Source organism: Eleutherodactylus coqui, chromosome 2 (assembly GCF_035609145.1).
Source record: "Eleutherodactylus coqui strain aEleCoq1 chromosome 2, aEleCoq1.hap1, whole genome shotgun sequence".
Lineage (NCBI taxonomy): Eukaryota > Metazoa > Chordata > Amphibia > Anura > Eleutherodactylidae > Eleutherodactylus > Eleutherodactylus coqui.
This window is the reverse complement of record NC_089838.1, coordinates 6,221,001-6,241,814: the sequence shown is the minus strand read 5'-3', so window position 1 is coordinate 6,241,814 and position 20,814 is coordinate 6,221,001. Positions and strand designations below refer to the sequence as shown.

Below are 20,814 nucleotides of genomic sequence, written 5' to 3'. Positions count from 1 at the left end.
GGGGTGGGGGTGCAACTTTCGGTAGTGGCTGTGCCTGGTATAGCTTAATCCTATTCAACTGAAGGAGATAGTGAAGCAATATCAGACTCAACCACTAATAGGGGCAGAGTGTTGTGCCCGGTAAACGGTAAAGAGGACCTCCAGTCAGCTGATTATTGGGGGTATAGAAAATCAGACCACCAATGATTTAGTATTGATGGTCTGCCTAAAGATAGGCAGTTTTTTTATTCCCGTAAGACTCTTTTACATTTTCCCCTGGTCTACTGGGTCAGGCATAGCCCTTTCTAAGGACAAATTTGTATAGGTTCTCACCATTCATGGTGAACGGCGATCAGGTCAACATTATCCAGATCCCTTCTTCTCAATGTGATTTCATAGAAACTGCAGGGACTCTTTCTATGGCAGAAATTCCCAACCCCTAAACTATAGAGTAAAAAAAGTTCCCTTCCTGGAAAGCCCCTACAAATACCCCAGCCCTACTATAAAAATTGGCAGTCCTTGCTGTCAACCACTAGCCTAGTTGACAAGGAACACCAAAGTCTTCATAGTCTTCAAACTGGGCAGCTTTAAGACTTTGTGATATGTATGCTGTTTTGTCAGCATGTGGTGGCCCATTATATATTTTCCTCAGGCACATAAACAATTTACACCCTTTTGCCTATTAAGACAATTGTTTGCATGAATAAGGTTTTTGTTTATCTTTGGAAGGTTTTCTAACAGAATTGGGCAGAAATATGACTTTTTGGAAGTATCTTTGACCACGGAATGGCTGATCTCCTGGAATGCACTGGTCTACAGAGAACGGTGGGCAAAATAAAATTCATCGATTGAGCACCAGTTCTGTAGTGGAAAGTACCTTGCTAAAAAGAGTGGACAATGGCCAAACTAGGTCAAACTGGCAAAAAGGGAACACTAAAGGTGGCCATACACATTAGATAAATGTCGGGCCAAAACGGACGATTTTGACAGGAACTGCCAACTATCTAATGGGCATCAAGGTGTCTCCCTTTGGCAGATGTTAGGTCTAAAAAGGGTCAACCATGTTATATTCCAGTGGAGATAAGCCAACGCTAGAGGTGCCTGGAAGAGGCTTATTGAATGTTTTTGAATTCAATCAAACATGCTCTACTTGGGGGTCAGAACGGATAGCTGTTGGGCAAACAAGTGTTCGACTTGACAGTTATCCAAGGTGTATCTAAGGTATATGGTCACCTTAATTCAACTGACCAGGATTTACAACAAAGTAGTACCTCTGATTAACAACAGGAGAAGACTAAACTGGGTCCTACACCAATGAGGCTACGGGGGCACAGGCCACCAAACTGGACATCTGAAGAGTGGAAAACTTTGCTTGGTCTCATGAATCCCCATTGTTTCTGTACCATGGCTCAGAATTCGATGTAAACTACATGAATCCATGGCTCCCTCCTGCCTTATGTCAAACCTTCACGCCAGTGGTGTCCAACTGCCGACAAATTGCTGACGAAGGGTTTCGGAGAAGCAAAAAATGATCATTGTCTGCCATCCAACACCCTTAACTTCTAAACAGCTACTGCTATTTATATATGGAAAAGGCAATAAAAAGCTGCATCCTAAAAGGAGCGCACATCGCCACATGGGAGTCTGGGATTCCCAGGAACTCGTTTGTCACGGCCTGTCAGGCCACTGGCTGCTACTTGCCATCTGGCACAACAGTTCCAGCCTTGGTCTGCCACATTCTTTGCATGTATCGCATATAATGTACCATGCAGGACGAAGCATGACCAACTGTAGACAGGGAGGAATGTAGACTGGTACGCAAACTGTTTAAAACGGGAAACAGGGGCTCTGTGCAAGCAGCGAGGGCAACAGGTGGACGTATATATTGGGAACCCGTATTAATGAGACTAGTGTTACATTTGCAAGGCTGCTGGCAGTCCTGTTACATGGGATGGAGATTCTGAAGACGAGCAGACAGGATAGCCTCTCGGTGACCCTCGGGACGGCTTGAGTCCAGGATACGAAATACTGGTGCCTTATTGCATGAGTTCTAATGATAACAAGCTCCGTTTTGATTTACAGATATGGGCAAGGTACCTAATCCTTACATCTGCTTCTAAGTGGAATTGACCTTAAAGGGGATCAACGACCTCTCCTGACATGTCTATTTTAGTAAATACTTGTGTTCCCCATGAAATACAGATTCTGGAGCTTCTTTCTTTAGAACTCTATGTTGTGCCGTTCTTCTGTTATTCTTCCTAGAAATTTAGGAATAAATGGACAACTGGGCGTTACCATTCCCCTAGTCAAAGGGGGCATTTTCCTACACAGTCAGTTTTGATTGGACAGTGTAAGACTCTAGAGACACTCCGCCCCCCGGTAACACCCAGCTGTCAGTTTATTCATAAATTTCCAGGTGGAATAGCAAAGGAACAATAGAATGTAGAATGCTAAGAAGACATGATCTAGAATTTCTATTTCGTGTGGAATACAGAGGTCAAGAGGGGTGTCATCTCTACTTAAGGAGAGACGACACCCAAGCCAGAAACCTACTGCACCCTGATGAAGGGCAAACACCCCGAAACAGCTGTCTGTGTATGGATTTCTATCTTGGTTTCCTATTCCCAATCATTGTTTTACAGACTTCTTAAAAAGTCGTACATTGATTTGAAGGAATGCTGCCATCCAATAGGAGGCGCTGCAGAGGTATTGTTCCATCTTCCTTATTCGTGTGGAATACAGTTATGTACTAAGACAGAGAGAAGAGGGTCCACTTTAAATTTTCTAGTTAGGAACTCATTAGTAAGTTCCTTATTTTGTTGTTAAAGGGGTTGTGTGAGAGAAACGTGTAGCAGAAACAGCGCCACCATTGCCTATTGGTCATGTGTGATATTTACAACTCAATTTACTTGAAGTGGGTCGGGTTGCAATACGAGACACGGATTATAGACAAAGTGCGCTGTTTCTGGAAGAAGGCAGCCATGTTTCTTATAATTCCATACAACCCCTTTAAGAACAAGACATTCTACTCTGTGGGGCTTCAGTCATGGGACTCTTTAGTCAGACATCTTAGCATAAATCACACTCTTCAGACATACACTTGTGTCTGCTCATAAGCCATCAAGATGGTAAATAGATTTTAGACCCGCATGTGATCAAAGGGAGACGGGCTCGGCGCTGTTGAAGAGTTATTGGGATTTGCAGGGATAGGCGAGATAATAAAGGCACAAGAGCCCTGCAAACACCTCCACATGTTTCACGGACTAGACTTCAATAGGAAGTGGTGCAGCAGCTGGGGCAATATTGACGGATCCCAGGTGGCCACAACGGGCATGGAAGCCGTATCAGATTATCTTTAAAACAATATATAGAAAAAGGCTACTAAAGGGGTTGTACCAGAATCAACTTCTACTACCGATCCATAGGATAGGTGATACAAGTCTGTGAGGCCCCACCGATCCATAGGATAGGTGATACAAGTTTTTGAGGCCCCACCGATCCATAGGATAGGTGATACAAGTCTATGAGGCCCCACCGATCCATAGGATAGGTGATACAAGTCTGTGAGGCCCCACCGATCCATAGGATAGGTGATACAAGTCTATGAGGCCCCACCGATCCATAGGATAGGTGATACAAGTCTATGAGGCCCCACCGATCCATAGGATAGGTGATACAAGTCTATGAGGCCCCACTGATCCATAGGATAGGTGATACAAGTCTATGAGGCCCCACTGATCCATAGGATAGGTGATACAAGTCTTTGAGGCCCCACCGATCCATAGGATAGGTGATACAAGTCTGTGAGGCCCCACCGATCCATAGGATAGGTGATACAAGTCTGTGAGACCCCACCGATCCATAGGATAGGTGATACAAGTCTGTGAGGCCCCACCGATCCATAGGATAGGTGATACAAGTCTGTGAGGCCCCACCGATCCATAGGATAGGTGATACAAGTCTGTGAGGCCCCACCGATCCATAGGATAGGTGATACAAGTCTATGAGGCCCCACTGATCCATAGGATAGGTGATACAAGTCTATGAGGCCCCACCGATCCATAGGATAGGTGATACAAGTCTGTGAGGCCCCACCGATCCCGAGAATGGGGGTCCAGTTTTCAGTCTTACCCTCACTGCAGGTTAACTGCACCCTCTGCAGTGAGGAGGAAATGGAGCGCCGGTCGGACAATTGCGGTGCTGCTCCATTCATCTTCAATGGGACTGTCGAAGATAGTCGAGTGCTTGTATTTGGTTATTTCCATAAGCCCCACTGAAATGAATGGGTTGGCACTGCACATGTGCGACCGCCGCTCCACTTAATAAAGGCATCACTGCGGGAGGGTTCAGCGAGCTTGCAATGCCAAGAAGAGGGGGACATGTGAATCTCATTCTTGGGATTGGTGGGGGTCTGGCAAAAGAAACCGCCACTACTCAGACTTTTGTCATCTATCCTATAGGCAGGCGGTAAAAGTACATTTTTGGATTACCCCTTTAAAGGGATTGTGACTGCCTCGTCAATTAGTTAATCACTACAGGTCCCGCTCCTGGCACCATGGACAAACAGCTGATCCCAAAGCCATGGCCAACCAGGCATGTCCCATGTTGTACAGGTCCCTAGGGCTAAATTTCAAAGCGGCGGTAACACTGTGCAGGCAAAACTCTATGCACCCAGGTTGGCTGATGGCCGCACAATTTTGTGGGTGATACTTCCCTTTTATCAACAAACTCTACCAGTCATTTGCTACCCCAGTGGGCAGGGTTCTGGATGCAGGCGGTTATTGTAGCTTGCTAGCCCAGCCTTATACCATGTACATCTGCATCCTTGTGTATCAATCATATGCTGTATGGTGGAGGTACTCTCCTTATTTCGTTACGCCCCATTTTAGGTGTCGGAAAACCCCTTTAATTTTAGCGAACTCAAAAGAATAATCGGGTAAATATCCCGACCTTACTCAACTTACCTTTAGGCTTTTGAGGCCAGTTGGGTGCGCGTTGCTCTTTTCGGGGTCACGGCCATCCCAGGTTTTCTCCACACTTGGCGTTTTCCTGTGGGTGAAGAAATTAGATTGTAAGCTCACTAAAACAACGATCGTCCCAGCAGTATTACTAATATCACTAATCATCTCCGCTAAAACAAAAAGTACAAACTTTTTGAACTTTCCCGAGCCTTCCCCTATCCGTAGCCCTCCACTAATCTGCATCTGGAAAAGACAAGTTCTGGTCGTCTATTAAAAAAAAAGAGGAAGATCCCCCTTTAAATGGCCGGGAATGACTTGTCATGCAGTTGGCCGGCTCCTCGAATCAGATTTGTTGCCATGCAGATTTCCAGTTACCCAGCATTCTCCGAGCTCGGAATCGAATAAAGTGGATTGTCATGTCCCAGCCATTTAATGGGGGAATCGCTTCGCCTGAAGAGGCACAAGACGTTCTTATCTTCTGTGACAAGGCTGTCGGATGAACCTGAGAGTTTCGCAGCTAATTTGACTAATCTATCATCTCCGTGGTTTTTACGTCCCCTTTGTTCCCGACCGATCGTGATGTCATCCCCAGTCAGTTATGAAACGCATAATGAAGAAGACGCGTTACATAAGCGAAGAGCCGGAAAAGAAATTCCTCCAAGTGTCATTACAGAGAAGGCAGCGGGGAAGACATTGTGTTTATGAAGTCCGTCGCCGCACGGCTATATAGGACACCAATCACAAAGACATTAGGACGGAACCGAACAAGGAGGGGGGGCTCCCAAGTGTCTAATCGCCGGGCAAACTTTGCCATATTGGTGCAAGCTGTTTGCCTAGCAAGCTGTGCAATTTTCTCTAGCGAGTTAATTTCGAGTCTAACGGCTCCTGCGCCTCATTCCCACTGACAAGTGCCTCCAGCGAGCTCAGCCTCAAAGAACACTAAATCTTTTGCAGAATGTATTTATAGAATTCCATAAATCTTGCACGCACCTTCCAGCAGCTGGAGGGAGAGCTCCATCCCAAAACCAGGCTCCCAGGGTGTCTTTGTTTCAGGATCCCGCCGCCCCCCGCCGCACCCCACCGCCGGCACACTCGCAATACTTTGTGCGGCATCTTTCTAGGGAATGTGTCCGCTACGTATCTGCGCCGTCCACCTACGTATAGAGCGTATAGAGCGTCTAAGGAAACTTTACAACCAGAATTCCATGGCTGAGTAGCTGCGCTCCACAAAGAACGCTCGAAGGGTAATCAGATGTAACACCCTGCAAAGAGGGGGCCGACCACGGAGAATCCGCACAGACATATGGGGGATATTCATAAAACATTTTACAGCAGTTTCTGATGTAAAACAGCTACAAGATTTGGCACTTGCAACTTGTGACGATTTGCGCTACACGAAAAAAAGGGGTGTGGCTTGTCCGGAGGGAGCATGGCCTCCCCAAAGCAACAAAAATTGGCGTAAATTATACCGGAAACATATGCCAAATCGGACTTGGCGTACATTTCTCTGTAGGTGCATGACGTGTCTAATGTATGGAGAGGCACAGGCCACTTGATATATTAGGTGCGTGGAGATAATAGTAAGACCAGCGTTTGAAATGCCGGGATTAATAAATTTCCGCTGATGGTTTACGCGGGTCTCATAAAAAATACTTAAGTCATGAAAATCGGATGGGGGAGGCGGACTAACATTTTGATGACTTCTCCTTAGGATAGGCCTTAGACTGAGCTGCAATGCCAGGCACAGCCACTATACAATGTACGGCGCTGTGCCTGGTATGGACTGAAGGTGGTACCCACCGAAGTGCCACTGTCACATCAATCAGCTAATGGGCCGGGGATCTTGATTGGCAGATCCACTCATCAACTGTTGATGACCTATGCTAAGGATACACACCTTCACATAAGCCATCTAACACCTTCACTAAAAATATTGATGATCTATCCTCAGAATATTAAATTGATGAGGGTCTGCCATTCGGGACCCCTTGGATCAGTGTTTGAAGAGAACGTGGCACCAGGCCCCATGACTTCATCAGCCTGAGAAGACACATGGAGCTCACCCAAGTACCATGGGTTCTTCAAGCAGCTGATCGGCAGGGGTCCTGAGGAAGGATAATCAACATTTTAGTCCTGGGAGACCCTTATATGAGACTGTGGTGTGAATCTGAATCACGTTACTGTATGAGATCTAATACACATTGATGTTTAGACTAGTCGGTGTGATGCTAGAAGAGTTGTTAGAAAAGTCCTCCAATAAACAGTTGGTCATGTGATGTGCCCGGAAATTTGTGTTGGAGTCCATCAGCAAGTAGTCAGTTTTCCTGCATGCCACCACTAGGGAAGTAAGGTATCACACAGTGCCAATGGTCTGCTGTTGTGATACACGGGTGTGTCGAATATCCTCTATTACCTTAAAGTGCCCTAATAAGATTTTCTAGCATAGAAGGACTAGAACATAAAATGGCAAAGAAATAGTACTATTAGTATTTAGACGACCACGACTAAAAACAGTCCAACCGTGCAAGACGAGACCAAGATCTATGGAGGAAATTCATTAATTCTGACATTTCCTGTGTCCGGCTTGGTACAATTTCTCTGACCACACAGTGAGCAGAATATACAAAGGTTCTGGCATAAATCATACATTAATTTGTCGGTCCGGAGCGGCCATGCTCTTTTTAAAAGAGTTGCGGGGCCGGTGCAGAAAGGCGAAAAGTCACTCATTTTTGCACAAGTATCTATTACACCAGAAACTATCAAAGATGTGCCCCTATGTCAAATCTATCTGTTTTCCCCACCACATATCTATTTGTTCATCATCTATCTATCTCATATCTATCTCTCTATCTATCTATCTATCTCATATCTATCTATCTATCTCATATCTATCTATCTATCTATCTATCTATCTATCTATCTATCTATCTATCTATCTCCTATCTCATATCTATCTATCTCATATCTATCTATCTATCTATCTATCTATCTCATATCTATCTATCTCATATCTATCTATCTATCTCATATCTATCTATCTATCTCATATCTATCTATCTATCTCATATCTATCTATCTATCTATCTATCTCATATCTATCTATCTCATATCTATCTATCTATCTCATATCTATCTATCTATTTATCTATCTATCTCCTATCTCCTATCTATCTATCTATCTCCTATCTATCTATCTATCTATCTATCTATCTATCTCATATCTATCTATCTATCCATCCCATGTCTATCTATCTATCTATCTATCTCCTATCTATCTATCTATCTATCTATCTATCTATCTATCTATCTATCTATCTATATCATATCTATCTATCTATCATCTATCTATCTATCTCATATCTATCTCTCTCTCAATCTATCTATCTATCTATCTCATATCTATCTATCTATCTCCTATCTATCTGTCTGTCTATCTCATATCTTTTTATCTATCTATCTATCTATCTATCTATCTATCTATCTATCTATCTCATATCTATCTCCTATCTATCTATCTATCTATCTCATATCTATATATCTCCTATCTATCTATCTCCTATCTATCTATCTATCTATCTATCTCCTATCTATCTATCTCATATCTATCTATTTATCTATCTATCTATCTACAGTATATCCCGTCTAATATCTATCTATCTATCTATCTATCTATCTCCTATCTATCTATCTATCTCCTATCTATCTCATATCTATCTATCTATCTATCTATCTATCTATCTATCTATCTATCTATCTATCTCCTATCTATCTATCTATCTATCTATCTATCTCCTATCTATCTATCCATCTATCTCCTATCTATCTATCTCCTATCTATCTATCTATCTATCTATCTATCTATCTATCTATCTATCTATCTATCTCATATCTATCTATCTATCCATCCCATGTCTATCTATCTATCTCCTATCTATCTATCTATCTCCTATCTATCTGTCTGTCTATCTCATATCTATTTATCTATCTATCTATCTATCTATCTATCTATCTATCTATCTATCTATCTATCTATCTATCTCCTATCTATCTATCTATCTCATATCTATCTATCTCCTATCTATCTATCTATCTATCTATCTATCTATCTATCTATCTCCTATCTATCTATCTATCTATCTATCTCCTATCTATCTATCTATCTATCTATCTATCTACCTATCTATCTATCTCCTATCTATCTATCTATCTCATATCTATCTATCTCCTATCTATCTATCTCCTATCTATCTATCTATCTATCTATCTCCTATCTATCTATCTATCTATCTATCTATCTATCTATCTATCTATCTATCTATCTATCTCCTATCTATCTATCTATCTATCTATCTATCTACCTATCTATCTATCTCCTATCTATCTATCTATCTCATATCTATCTATCTATCTATCTATCTATCTATCTATCTATCTATCTATCTATCTATCTATCTATCTATCTATCTATCTATCTATCCATCTATCTATCTATCTATCTCCTATCTATCTCCTATCTATCTATCTCCTATCTATCTATCTATCTATCTATCTATCTATCTATCTATCTTATATCTATCCTGCAACTTTTACCTATAGAATACATTGTCAATCCTTAGGCACATACATTTTACATCCTCGTTAACAAATTAGCCGTCGATTTTTAAACTTTGCTGTTTGAAGAGCTTAAAAACATAATATTTATGTATATATATATACACACAAACAATGCAAACTCTTTGAAAATTGCATTAAAAAGTGGCCTACTAAGGGGGCGGTCCTCTCGACGAAGATGGTCCATATACATAACATACGGTCATACTGGAAATAGGTGACAAGATATCTGCTGTGGATGCGGGGGTCGCCTCTTCTAGAAGTTTCCCCGTATCCATCGTAGTAAATGATCGCCCTGATTCCACAAGTGATGCATATTGTAAAACCAAATAAACTGTATAGAATTTAGCGAACGTTACCAGGATCGCTGATAATAATAACCCATGTAAAAGCCCAGTGATATAACATACGTCAGATATGTATTCCTTATCGCGCCGCATCCCCCTGCGCCGACCCCACATCACCGCGAAACACCGACACTCCAAGAGGAAAAATATATATATATAAATGAAGAAACATAACATTTTTGTCACTGTGTTCTCTTGCCCCCTACATTGGGCATTTAACCCCTTGTGTGCAGGGAGGGGTATAACGGCCCCTGACTGGCAGGGTAGGGCTCTGTACAGTTGTTTGTGCGGCGGGTCGCGGTGCGTGGCTGATGCTGCCAATATCGCTACTTGTGTTATAGCCAGAGAACAGTTAATGGCGCTGCCCCAAGGTCAGCCTGTCGAAAGCAGACATTGGTTTCTGTCCAAACGTCTGTAAGCTTTTTTTTTTTCTAAGTAGTCAGTCAGCAACAATCGTCCGGCGAGATAAAACAGGAAGATTCTGAATTGAAGCCTGTTTACCTTCTCAGAGATCGTCTACGCCGCGCAGAAGCAACAGTCCAGGGTGAGAAAAGAGCGAGAGAGACAGAAAAAACGGAATTCAAGTCCATCGACAAAATGGCGGATAAGTAGCGGCGGACATTTTGTAGTTGCCTCACTTTGGGAGGATTGGCAGAGATTCACAAAAACGATAAGACACGCTGGGCGAGTTTTAACTGTACCCGTGCCAAGGGTAACTTTTCACGGTGTTACTGGTATTAAGGAACTGCGATAATAGCTTGGAGTTGGCCGTCTGGTGCTTTTTTTTTTTATTAACACTTACGATGCGACGGAGCAAGAAAAAACGAAAGTTGGAGTGTTACGAGACCTTCTTGTGGCTGTTAACCCTTTAACCGGCCAATTCATGAGTTCACTGCTAGAAAAAAACGTTACCGCGGACATTGTCATCGGATCTTGTGATGATAGAGGCATAAAGCATAATAATAACGCTGCTAATAACTAACAAGAGGCGCAGCAGCAGCAGCATTAACCCGTATGTTGTACAAGGTGTCACACTGTAACTAGTTAATGACCACTCTCCGCAATGGTCCTGAGATTTTAGATCTGCGCCATTGGAAATGTACGCCGTGGGTCCGAAACCGTGAAAGAACAGGCCAGCTGCCCGCTAGTCGAGCCAACTGGAGGGAAGACATATTATGCAAAAAAAAAAAGTACAAAACTTTATTACAAAAGCTCCAAAATCAGAAATTATGTAAAACAATACCCGACAGCGCCACTGCCAGCTAAAGCTGTCCGCTGGCAGCCCGATCGCCAAATCTATACTTTGTTATATTATAAAACGACTAAAATAAATCATTTCCTTTAAGTGTTAATTTACAGAATGAAAAATGAAAACTGAACCTTTTTTTGTAATTTTTCTGAATAAAATGAAAAAAAAAAAAAAATCGCTAGAAAATGGTATAAAAACCCCAAAACTAAATATCACAAAAATATAAAATGACACAAAAATTATTTTGGTAGCCCAACAAAAAAAAAATTTAACTATCATGTATGATAAAATGTTTCTGGTCACTGAAGGGGTTAATAGGAACGTATTACAGTATGGGGCCCCTGAGGCTGCCCATAGTTGTATATCAGTGGACAGGGGCGTAACTAAAGGCTCAGGGGACCTGATGCAAATCGTGAGCTGGGCCCGCCCCCTCCCCTCTATCTGTATCTGTACCCATACCCATACCTAAACCATGCTGCACAGAGACATAACTTGAAGCTTCTGGGCCCCAATGCAAAATCTGTAACAGGGCCCCCAACTATAATGCTTTATTCATAGTACTGGGCTCCCTATATGGAGAAGAGAGGCCTTATGGGCCCCCTAAGGCTCCTGGGCCCGGGTGCAATCGCATCCCCTGCACTGTCTATAGTTAAGCCCCTGTCAGCGGATGATCTAATGTGTAGGTGGGCCTCTCTTGACTCTCCCCTGTTGGTAGGAGATAAGGATCGGCAATTGGATTTCAACATGCCCGATCCTTTTGTTCTCGTGGAGGTCAAAAGTCAAGCCGAGTGAGGGATGCAAGTAATTGGCCGATAGCTATGTGATGTGTATGACCAGCCTTATGGAACATCACATAGCACACAATATGTAAAATTGACTTGCAGCTCCAATCCATAATACCAGATGCACATATCTAGTGTTCAGGAAGTGGCAGTAGAGAGTAGTGAGCACTTCCTGTTCCATGACAGTAATACTGCAGATAATCCACAGGCCATGAATGCAGTTCTCCAAGGCTAGCAAGCAGATGGATGTTGGTAGGGATCACTGCAGACAAGACAAACCCCATACTCAGCAGCAGGGAGTAAAAAAACGATGGCCTCCCTCATGGACATCTCACTAGGTTACTGTACATCTCCTTAAAGGAAACCTGTTACATCCCTACAGCACCATAGCTTAGTTTCTGGTGCTGTGGGGACATAGCAGGTTCCTTTTAAATAGTATATGTGTTCTGTCTACTGCAGGGTCTTAGTGGGTGGGCATGACATAGAGATTGACAGACCACCAAAGAGACAATCCTTATTTCAAACACCTGAGGCCACAGTCCTACCTTCTTGTCAACAGAAGGAACAAGGACAATTAAAACAGTTTACAGTGCGAGGACCCTAGCAAACAGCTCCTCATAGCTCAGCTCTCTAGATATGGTGCGGTCCCATCAGAAATCAGTGCCGGCCTTAGCTTAGATGGCACATTTCGCCTACTCCCTCCCGTCTTAAGAAAAAAAACATATGTATTGCACTGATAAGCAGTTTGCCTTTATCATGTGCAGAAAGCAGCAAGATAGCAGCATACCAACACCAGAACAGATCAGTGAATAAATACAGCACCAGAACCAAGCTCATAACATAAATATACCAGAACCAAGCTCAAACATAAATATACCAGAACCAAGCTCATAACATAAATACAGCACCAGAACCAAGCTCATAACATAAATATACCAGAACCAAGCTCAAACATAAATATACCAGAACCAAGCTCATAACATAAATACAGAACCAGAACCAAGCCCTTACTATAAATACAATGCCAAAACCAAACGTTGTACATAGGAAGAATACTAAAAGCAAGATTATAACATACATGCAGCTTGAGATAACCAATGTTAGAATGTAGCTGGTGGTCCCACGCTGGGGACCTCTGACAAGCACCTAATTTTGCCAGGTTAAACCGCAGCCAAATAGGCATTTCGGGCAAATGTCCGACCTTGTGATAAAAGATTGCTCAAATGTACCACGGCTTGTAGGCAGGGATCCTAAGCGTGATATCATATGCCATGATAGGGCATATGAGTTGGAGTTCTCCTCTTGAGACAACCCCTTTAATACTTGAACGAGGATCAAGCTCGGCAGAGTACGTTCGCTCAACTCCAGTCCTAACGCTAATACCAGGTGGTAAATCTCAACCTGGGAAAGTTGGGTTCCTACCTCTCAGAATGCTCCTCTCTTGGGACAAAGCCTACAAATAAACCAGGGAAGGTAGGATACCATTCATATGCTCCAGTAGGAAGGACAGAGGGTAAATGGGCGGCAGGTGTGCACGACCAGGTGGAGGCAGCCAAAACTTCACAATATTTGTACAAAAAAAAGGAATTTGGTCACCACTTCCCCTTTACCTTAAACCTTAGTCTTACTTTCTTTTACACTTACAATCAGGCTTTTCACTCACCAAGGTATAATTCCCAAAATTTGCTAAATTCTAAGCCACATAACTTCCACCAGGAAATGCCCCCAAATGGTACTGGAACGCCCCTTTATGCAAATCTGCATAGGCTCCACCCCCATTTCCCACCAGGAGATGTTCCTGAATGGCATAAAAGACTCTTTATGCAAATCACCTCTTTGTGGTCCCGTTCCCAGGGGCTGCTGGGAGCTGTGCCCATACAATGTAGTGGATAGAAGTCTTTTCTTCAACTTCCTCTAACAGGGAGATGTGAGTCCTCCAGGGAGGCGTTCCTGGAGCCCATGCTATATGGGGATCACATTACTATGGATGTGCTTCTTGGTATCCCCGCTCCACAGAAGCGGGGGGCAGCGGGACGGTTACACGCACCTAGAGGCACTCCCCCCCATCTCATAAAGAGTGGCTGAACATTTGCAGCGCACCTGGGTTATTTCCATTACATAGTCCCAGCGGCAGGGAAATGATTAACCCTTAATAGTCAAACCCAACTGGTAGGAAAAATCTGCCCGGACGACACATCGTACATATTGCATCTTGTGCTTATATTTGGTAATATTAGTCTGCAGCGGTCTGATATCACATGCTCAAAAATAAGCAGGAAACATGCTATATTATGACCACACCCCCACTGGCTGTGATAACGTTGGATATCACACAGCGATCTAATCCATAATCACAAGGCGTCATATCGCCGAATGCCCTGACCGTAAATAGAGAACTGATACATTTGTATCACAGTCCGTATTACGTACATGTGCTCTGCAAACTAATATATAGCCAATTCCATATATTTTGCATTAAAGGGACCCTCCGGTTTCGGGACAAGAAAGGGAAGAAGGGTGTATTACAATATTACATGCAGTTGTTCTTTTCCGACGCCCCTCAAATCCACCAGCAATTTTCTAACTACATAATATGTACCATGCACTTACACTCTGATTGGCCACTGCTGGTCATGTGAGCAGTTCTGGCCAATCAGAGAGCAGGTAGAGTGCATTAGTAGTCCAACCCATGATCGAGGCACCCAAATCCTATGTGAATGGAGCGGTGGAGCGCATGTGTGACTGCAGCTCCATTCATTACTATGGGATAGAGGGAGATAGCACCAATCCCAACTGTCCCATAGAAGTGACTACAGCAGCCGTCAGGCATGCACACCGCTACTACATTCACATGGCACATTCGGGGCGCCAGTCAGGGGATCGCTAGGCGTCGGAAAGGTCGTATCCCCAGCGATTAAAACTTTATCTTCTATCCAATGGCAAGTGGCCAAAGAAAAGAAGGGCCGGGCACTTGGGTTTTAATACGCCAAATCCTTTGTTCTGAATGGAGATAAGCTGTTGCCAGAGGTGTCTGCCGCGCCTCCTCCCCGCTCTCCATGGAGTATACATACATGCTCAGCCGAACACGCAAGAGGCGAACAGTTGTCTGCCAACAAAGCCAGGGCCACAAACTCATTTTCAGCGAGGGCCACATCAGCATCATGGCTGCCTTCGAAGGACCATGTTTGCACTCCATATTTTTTAGGCGTGTAATACGGGCAGCTTAAACGCCATTGATTTGCACTGGAATATTCAGACATACGTTTTTCGCACGTGGATTTTACATGCATGTGAAAAATGTAGTGAATGCGTGCGCAAAAAAAACCCAAATCCAGATATGAACATTTCGGTCCATGAAAACTCGGCGCACTTCATGGACTGAAAATGCATCCGCCCGTGTGAATGGGCTCTAAATGTAACTACTCTTTACATGGCTCTGGCGCTCTCTGCACTATGATGGGGTTTCCTCCCCTTCCACCTCTTGGGCTTCCTACCTTGGTGGTGGCTAGGGTGCCCAGGTAGGGGGGTGGAGCTGTGTCAACACCTGGGAGTTGCTGAGCACAATGGTCTAGGTGAAGGAGCTAAGAATCCAAGATGGCAGCCAAGCACTGGCTGTTTCCTCCGTAAAATGACATGGTGGGACAGACTCAGCCCGCGGGCCTTGAGTTTGGCACCAGTTATCTAAATCGTACATCTACCTTTCGATTCTCACCCATCTTCTAAGAGTGCAAACACAGACTTAGAGCCCTGGACAATGCTCGGTGGCGGTGTGACCCATGAGCATAGACACGTTGTACTGAGCTTCAGCAGGTGATGACCACTTGCTTTTGACCCTTGTGGGCCTTATGGCTTGGAGGGTTATAGAATGGTCACATAAGGCTTGCTGTAGACTGAAGCCCTGTCCACGTTTTTGTGATTTTTTGCTATTTTTACATATGGTTTAGAGGAAGAACCATCTCAGGTTTTCTCATGATAGTGATGCATTGGCCATTGTACGAATCAAGTTTCACCTAGGAGAGGACTTTGGGGGATCTCCAACTATGGTCAAAATCCAATTTTTTTTAACTTCTTGTTGGAGGTGCACCTGCCACTAGTCCTATTTTAGGGCAGCATGCGGTAGAGACGGGGCTGCCGAATATATAACTGAATAGAAGGTTCTGTCTGGACCCACAGATATTGACTATGCATTACAGCTTAATGCCTACTTAATATAACTGGCATGAAACGGTTAATCTTCCTACTAGTTTGATAAGGAAAAATTTTAGGTGGGGGGAGGGAGTCCAAAAATTCCACTTATCTGAAGGACTCTGCACACAAGTACTTGTGGTTTGAGACTTGCGGCATCCGAACAGGATATATAAGGGTTACCGTCTCTCCATCAGTGTCAAGCGAGTAAGAACAAGAAGTGATGTGTGGTGCGGAGGGCGATGGCGGGGCATGCTGGGTACGGGCGCTTTTCAGTACATACAAAGACGTCAAAATGTCACTCCGTCCCTTTTGTGTTTTCAGGGGGAAACGGTCGACTGGACAGGTTTTGGGAACAATACACAAGTGGATAATAGGTCTTGAAATATGCAGACATATTGAGAGTGGACAATGTGGGCTAAAAGGTCAACATCTCCGGCAGATTTGGTGGTAATTATAGAAATTTACAGGTAATGAGCATTTCATCAAAATATTAGAGTATGCCTGAAAGCAACCCTCCGGTTTGGGGACAAAATCCTCTCATGGGACCGGAGGGGGCACTTATATTATCTGTTGTTAGTCTTTTGTGCTGATGCCCCTCGGATCCACTACTTCCTGATCCCATGTCCAAGATGGCCAATACAGCCTTCAGACTACCTAATCTCCACACTGCATTGATAGTGTTAGACTATTCAATGCTCTGTGATTGGCTTGGGCTGCTCATGTGATCAAGTATGGTGCTTTGGTAGTCTAACACTACCGATGCAATGGGGGGATTAGGTAGTCTGAATTTGCATTGGCCATCTTGGACAGCCAGAAACAGGACTCGTTACCAGAGGATGGGAGGGCTGGCAGAGAAGAACAACTGTAGTCCTGGAACTGAATTCCATCCCGAAACTGGAGGATAGCTTTACCACCCTTGCAAGTTCGGTACTGCACTAGATTTATAAAACATAGGGTAGGTACTTCCACCTGCAGAAAGTCTAATTAGTCATGGTGAAACCAATGGAAACCCTACTGATCCAAAGAAGAGGGGTGCTTGCACATTTGGCATATTCCCATGTCATAAAGTGACCACATATCACTTGGGACCTGTGTAACAACTAGTATTGCCACCATCACAGCTACGACAGAACTGTCCTGTCAGGGTGGTGCATGACCACCCAACAGAGAATCCCTTTGTCATAACGCAATCTATGGAGGTAGCATCTGATTGTTCACTAAAGGCAACTAGTTTAGACTGTTTTATTAGATCTCAAACATTGTTCAGATGTTCTTATTTGTAAGGGTGCCATAAGCATTGGATCGCTGTTGGTAGAATGCTCATTTGGGCAGACAGCTATCTTGCCTGATGACCCCATACACATGTATGCTCAGTCTAGCCGACTGTACATGTGCTCTGAATATGACGAGCCAAGAAAGCCACTGCCAGAGAACAAGAGGATTGGACATACTAAAATCCAGCTGCCTGATCCTAATCTCCTTCAACATCTGCCATTGGAAAAGAGTCAGGAGCCCCCACACCCATTACATGATCCCCAGGACTCGCTGGAATTGCAGGGTTCAGTTGATATACATCTAATGTGTATGGTCATCCTAAGACTACTTTTACGGATGCCAGACCAGTGGGAATTTGGATCAGTTTCTGGACTAGAAAAACATGGCTACTTCTTTCCAAAAACACCGCCACACCCGCCCATTAGTTCCATCCGCTTCAAAGGAGCTAAGTTGCAATACCAGACAGGACCCATGGACAGGTATGGCACTGTTCCTGGAAGAAAGCACCATATTTTTCTAATTCCATACAATCCCTTTAAATCTTGTTATTTGTATAGTGCCAACTCATTCCGCAGTGCTTTCAGGTAATTTATTTATTACACCCACCCTATCAAGCTGGGCACTCATTTTGCTGAAGGATGGAAGCCAATCAATGTGCTATGGGGATTAGCTAGTCTGATGATTGTGTTGGCCATCTTTGAAGACCAAAAGCCAGATCTGGAAGTGGTGGATCGGACAGACAGCAGAGAACAACCGCAGGTAATAAACCCCCTCCCTGTCCGGTTTTGGGGCAGAATTTAACTTTTCGGTGTTAATATGTATGGCCACCTTTAGGGATGAAGCCCACCTGAGCTGGGCCCCCTCCCTCCGGGAGCCCGACAGGCGGTACGTCCATCGTCTCGTTGATGGCTTCTACATTGCAGTACCGGCCTGATGACATTATCTTCCAGGCCAATGTCGCATCCTCTGCAGACTATAAGCTCAGCAGGATTTCCAGTCCTATGTTATAGACCCCTACCTCATTATTTGTATTAATTAGCATTTACTGCATGTGAAACAATCAGAATAAGTCCCTGGTGTTTATATTGGCGCCTGTCATTTTTTTTTAAGGTCACTGGGTTTGCAGCGGGAGGAAATCAGGTCTCGGGGGCTACTAGAAACGGCAAAGAAATTCTTGTTTTCATCCAGATAAAGTCAATGTAAATAAAAGCCTATATTTTGGCCCCGGTGCCCGCCGTAGCAAAGGTTATCGAGTGATCTCTGTAGAAAAGGGACAAACAACCTATTTATACCGCTTACGGAAGAACATGTTTATATCTGCTGTTCAGCAGTCACAGCAGAAACTATGCAAATCCCCTTTGTCCTTAAACAACCCCTGGTGTGGCTGCAAGAGGCACTGAGAACAGCACAGTGTCAGAGTTAATGAATAGCTGCGTACTGCGCTCCAGGCTGTAGCTGGGAATATCTGATCACCAACCGCTCCTCTTACAGTCTATACCGGGTCCGGGGTCCGGTCTGCAGGATGCACCTCATTAACGTACACGCTATTCTGCAGAAAGTATTCAACCACCACTTAAAGGGGTTTTAGGGGCTCGGCACATCATAATGAAACGTTGGACCAGTGGTATACAGCAACGGGGTTTGTACCCCTGCTGCGGCCAAAAGTCACCCTAGCCCTACAGGTATATTCACATCTCAACAAGTTATCCCCTAGCAACAGGATAGGAGACAGCTTTCCAATTGGTTGGTGTCTGATTGCTGAGACCACCATTGATCGAAAAAAATAGTTCTGGCACATCCCAAAACTTTGACAGTGTTGGTCACGCACAGGGGCGTAGCTAAAGGCTCATGGGCCCGGGTGCAAAAGTTTATCTTGGGGCCCCCCAACTTCTCTTAACCCCTTGACTCGCGCATGTACGCCACCATACAATTCACTTCCGCTGGAGATACCTAGTAACATAGTATGCAAGGCTGAAAAAAAGAAATGCCCATCTAGTTCAGCCTGTTTCCGCCCCCCCACCGTGTCCATCCAGAGGAAGGCAATGAAAAACCCAGGGATAACTTACCAATCGGTTAAGATCCAACCACTGGTAACCCCACTGATCCAGAACTATCGCCCTGAATTTAGACAAAAGTGGCCGCACATACAAACCACCGTGCCATGAACTTCAGTGGACCGCCAGACATTGCCAAGAACTTGATTGCAGTCATCTCCGGCTTGGGTCAGTAAGGAACCTTCTCTGAAGAGTATTGATCAAGGCATTATTCTGTCTGCCATTATGGAGGCGGGAAGGAATCTTTTCCCCCAAAATGGGGTAAATTGGCTCCGCCTCATTGGTTTTTTTTTTGCCTTCCTCTGGATCAACACAGGAGGGGGGGTGGGGAGTGGAAACAGGCCGAACTGGATGGACATTTGTCTTTTTCAGCCTTGCATACTTTGTATGTAAACCCCGCATTCAAAAGCTAAACTAGCGTTTAACTAGCGTTACATATTATTTCTCGTCTTGCACCCCTCTTAGTATATTCTGTCAGCAATTTTAGAAAGGGACTATATCTTCCATACAATACACTGCCTCTCCATGCAACACAGACTTGTTTTAAACTCCTCCCCTTGGACCGCATGGCAAGCAAATCTAATGGAAAACATACAGGAATAAGAAACATTGTTAATGCGATATACCGGGAGTGAAAAAGCTGGAATGATTCAAATGATCACATGCAAGTGGTAGCCACCTCATAGTCATTGAAATGATGAGCTCCTCATGGGCGGGACGGGGTATTTGATCTGGCCGACTTCAGCTTAGGTCATTACAGAGAGCCTGAAGTGCATAGCCTGACATGCATAGTGCCCACGGGACCCCGCAGTACAATCTAGGAGCCCCTCATCTGCCGCTACCTGCATAATGTTGGGTTTCCTTATTCCTCATCTGCTTGTGCTTTCTAACACTATCCTAGTGGTCAGTCAAACAGAAGAGCCTTTGTAAAGCACAGACAGGGAGCAAAATAGGAGAAATTCACTCGAAAAGCAGATCAGCCCTATTAATCAGATTTTTTTTTGTAAATCACAGGATTATTTACTTATATACAGAAGCAAGTAAAGCCTGAACTGTGCCTATTTAGGAAGAAAGCCAACATTTACGAAGGCTTGGACCTTGAGCATGGATGAAGCCGAGCAATAGCATGGAGTGCTAAGCACCAGGGACCTGTATGCCCTCTAGAGACCTACCGTAGCACCCACAGGAAAGGTAGGTTAAGGGGTTATTTTAGGATTTAGAGACATAGCTTGCAGTATCTACGTGCCAGTGCAAGAACTATATATGGACCGACCACTTACCTTCTGCGTAAATTACACCATACACACCGAATGGCTCCTTTTTGGAGAACTTGACCTTTTTTATGAATGGAGCTTTCTTATATAGAAA

At 44.1% G+C, this 20,814-nt stretch overlaps 1 long non-coding RNA gene across 1 annotated transcript in view; it reads right to left on the bottom strand.

The window, feature by feature from the left end:
* LOC136610987 (uncharacterized) overlaps positions 1–20,814 on the bottom strand; it is an 82,776-nt gene that overhangs the window by 16,429 nt on the left and 45,533 nt on the right. The window contains exon 4 of the long non-coding RNA XR_010790210.1: positions 4,944–5,028. This is a non-coding gene — a long non-coding RNA (uncharacterized lncRNA). The remainder of the gene's footprint in view (positions 1–4,943; positions 5,029–20,814) is intronic.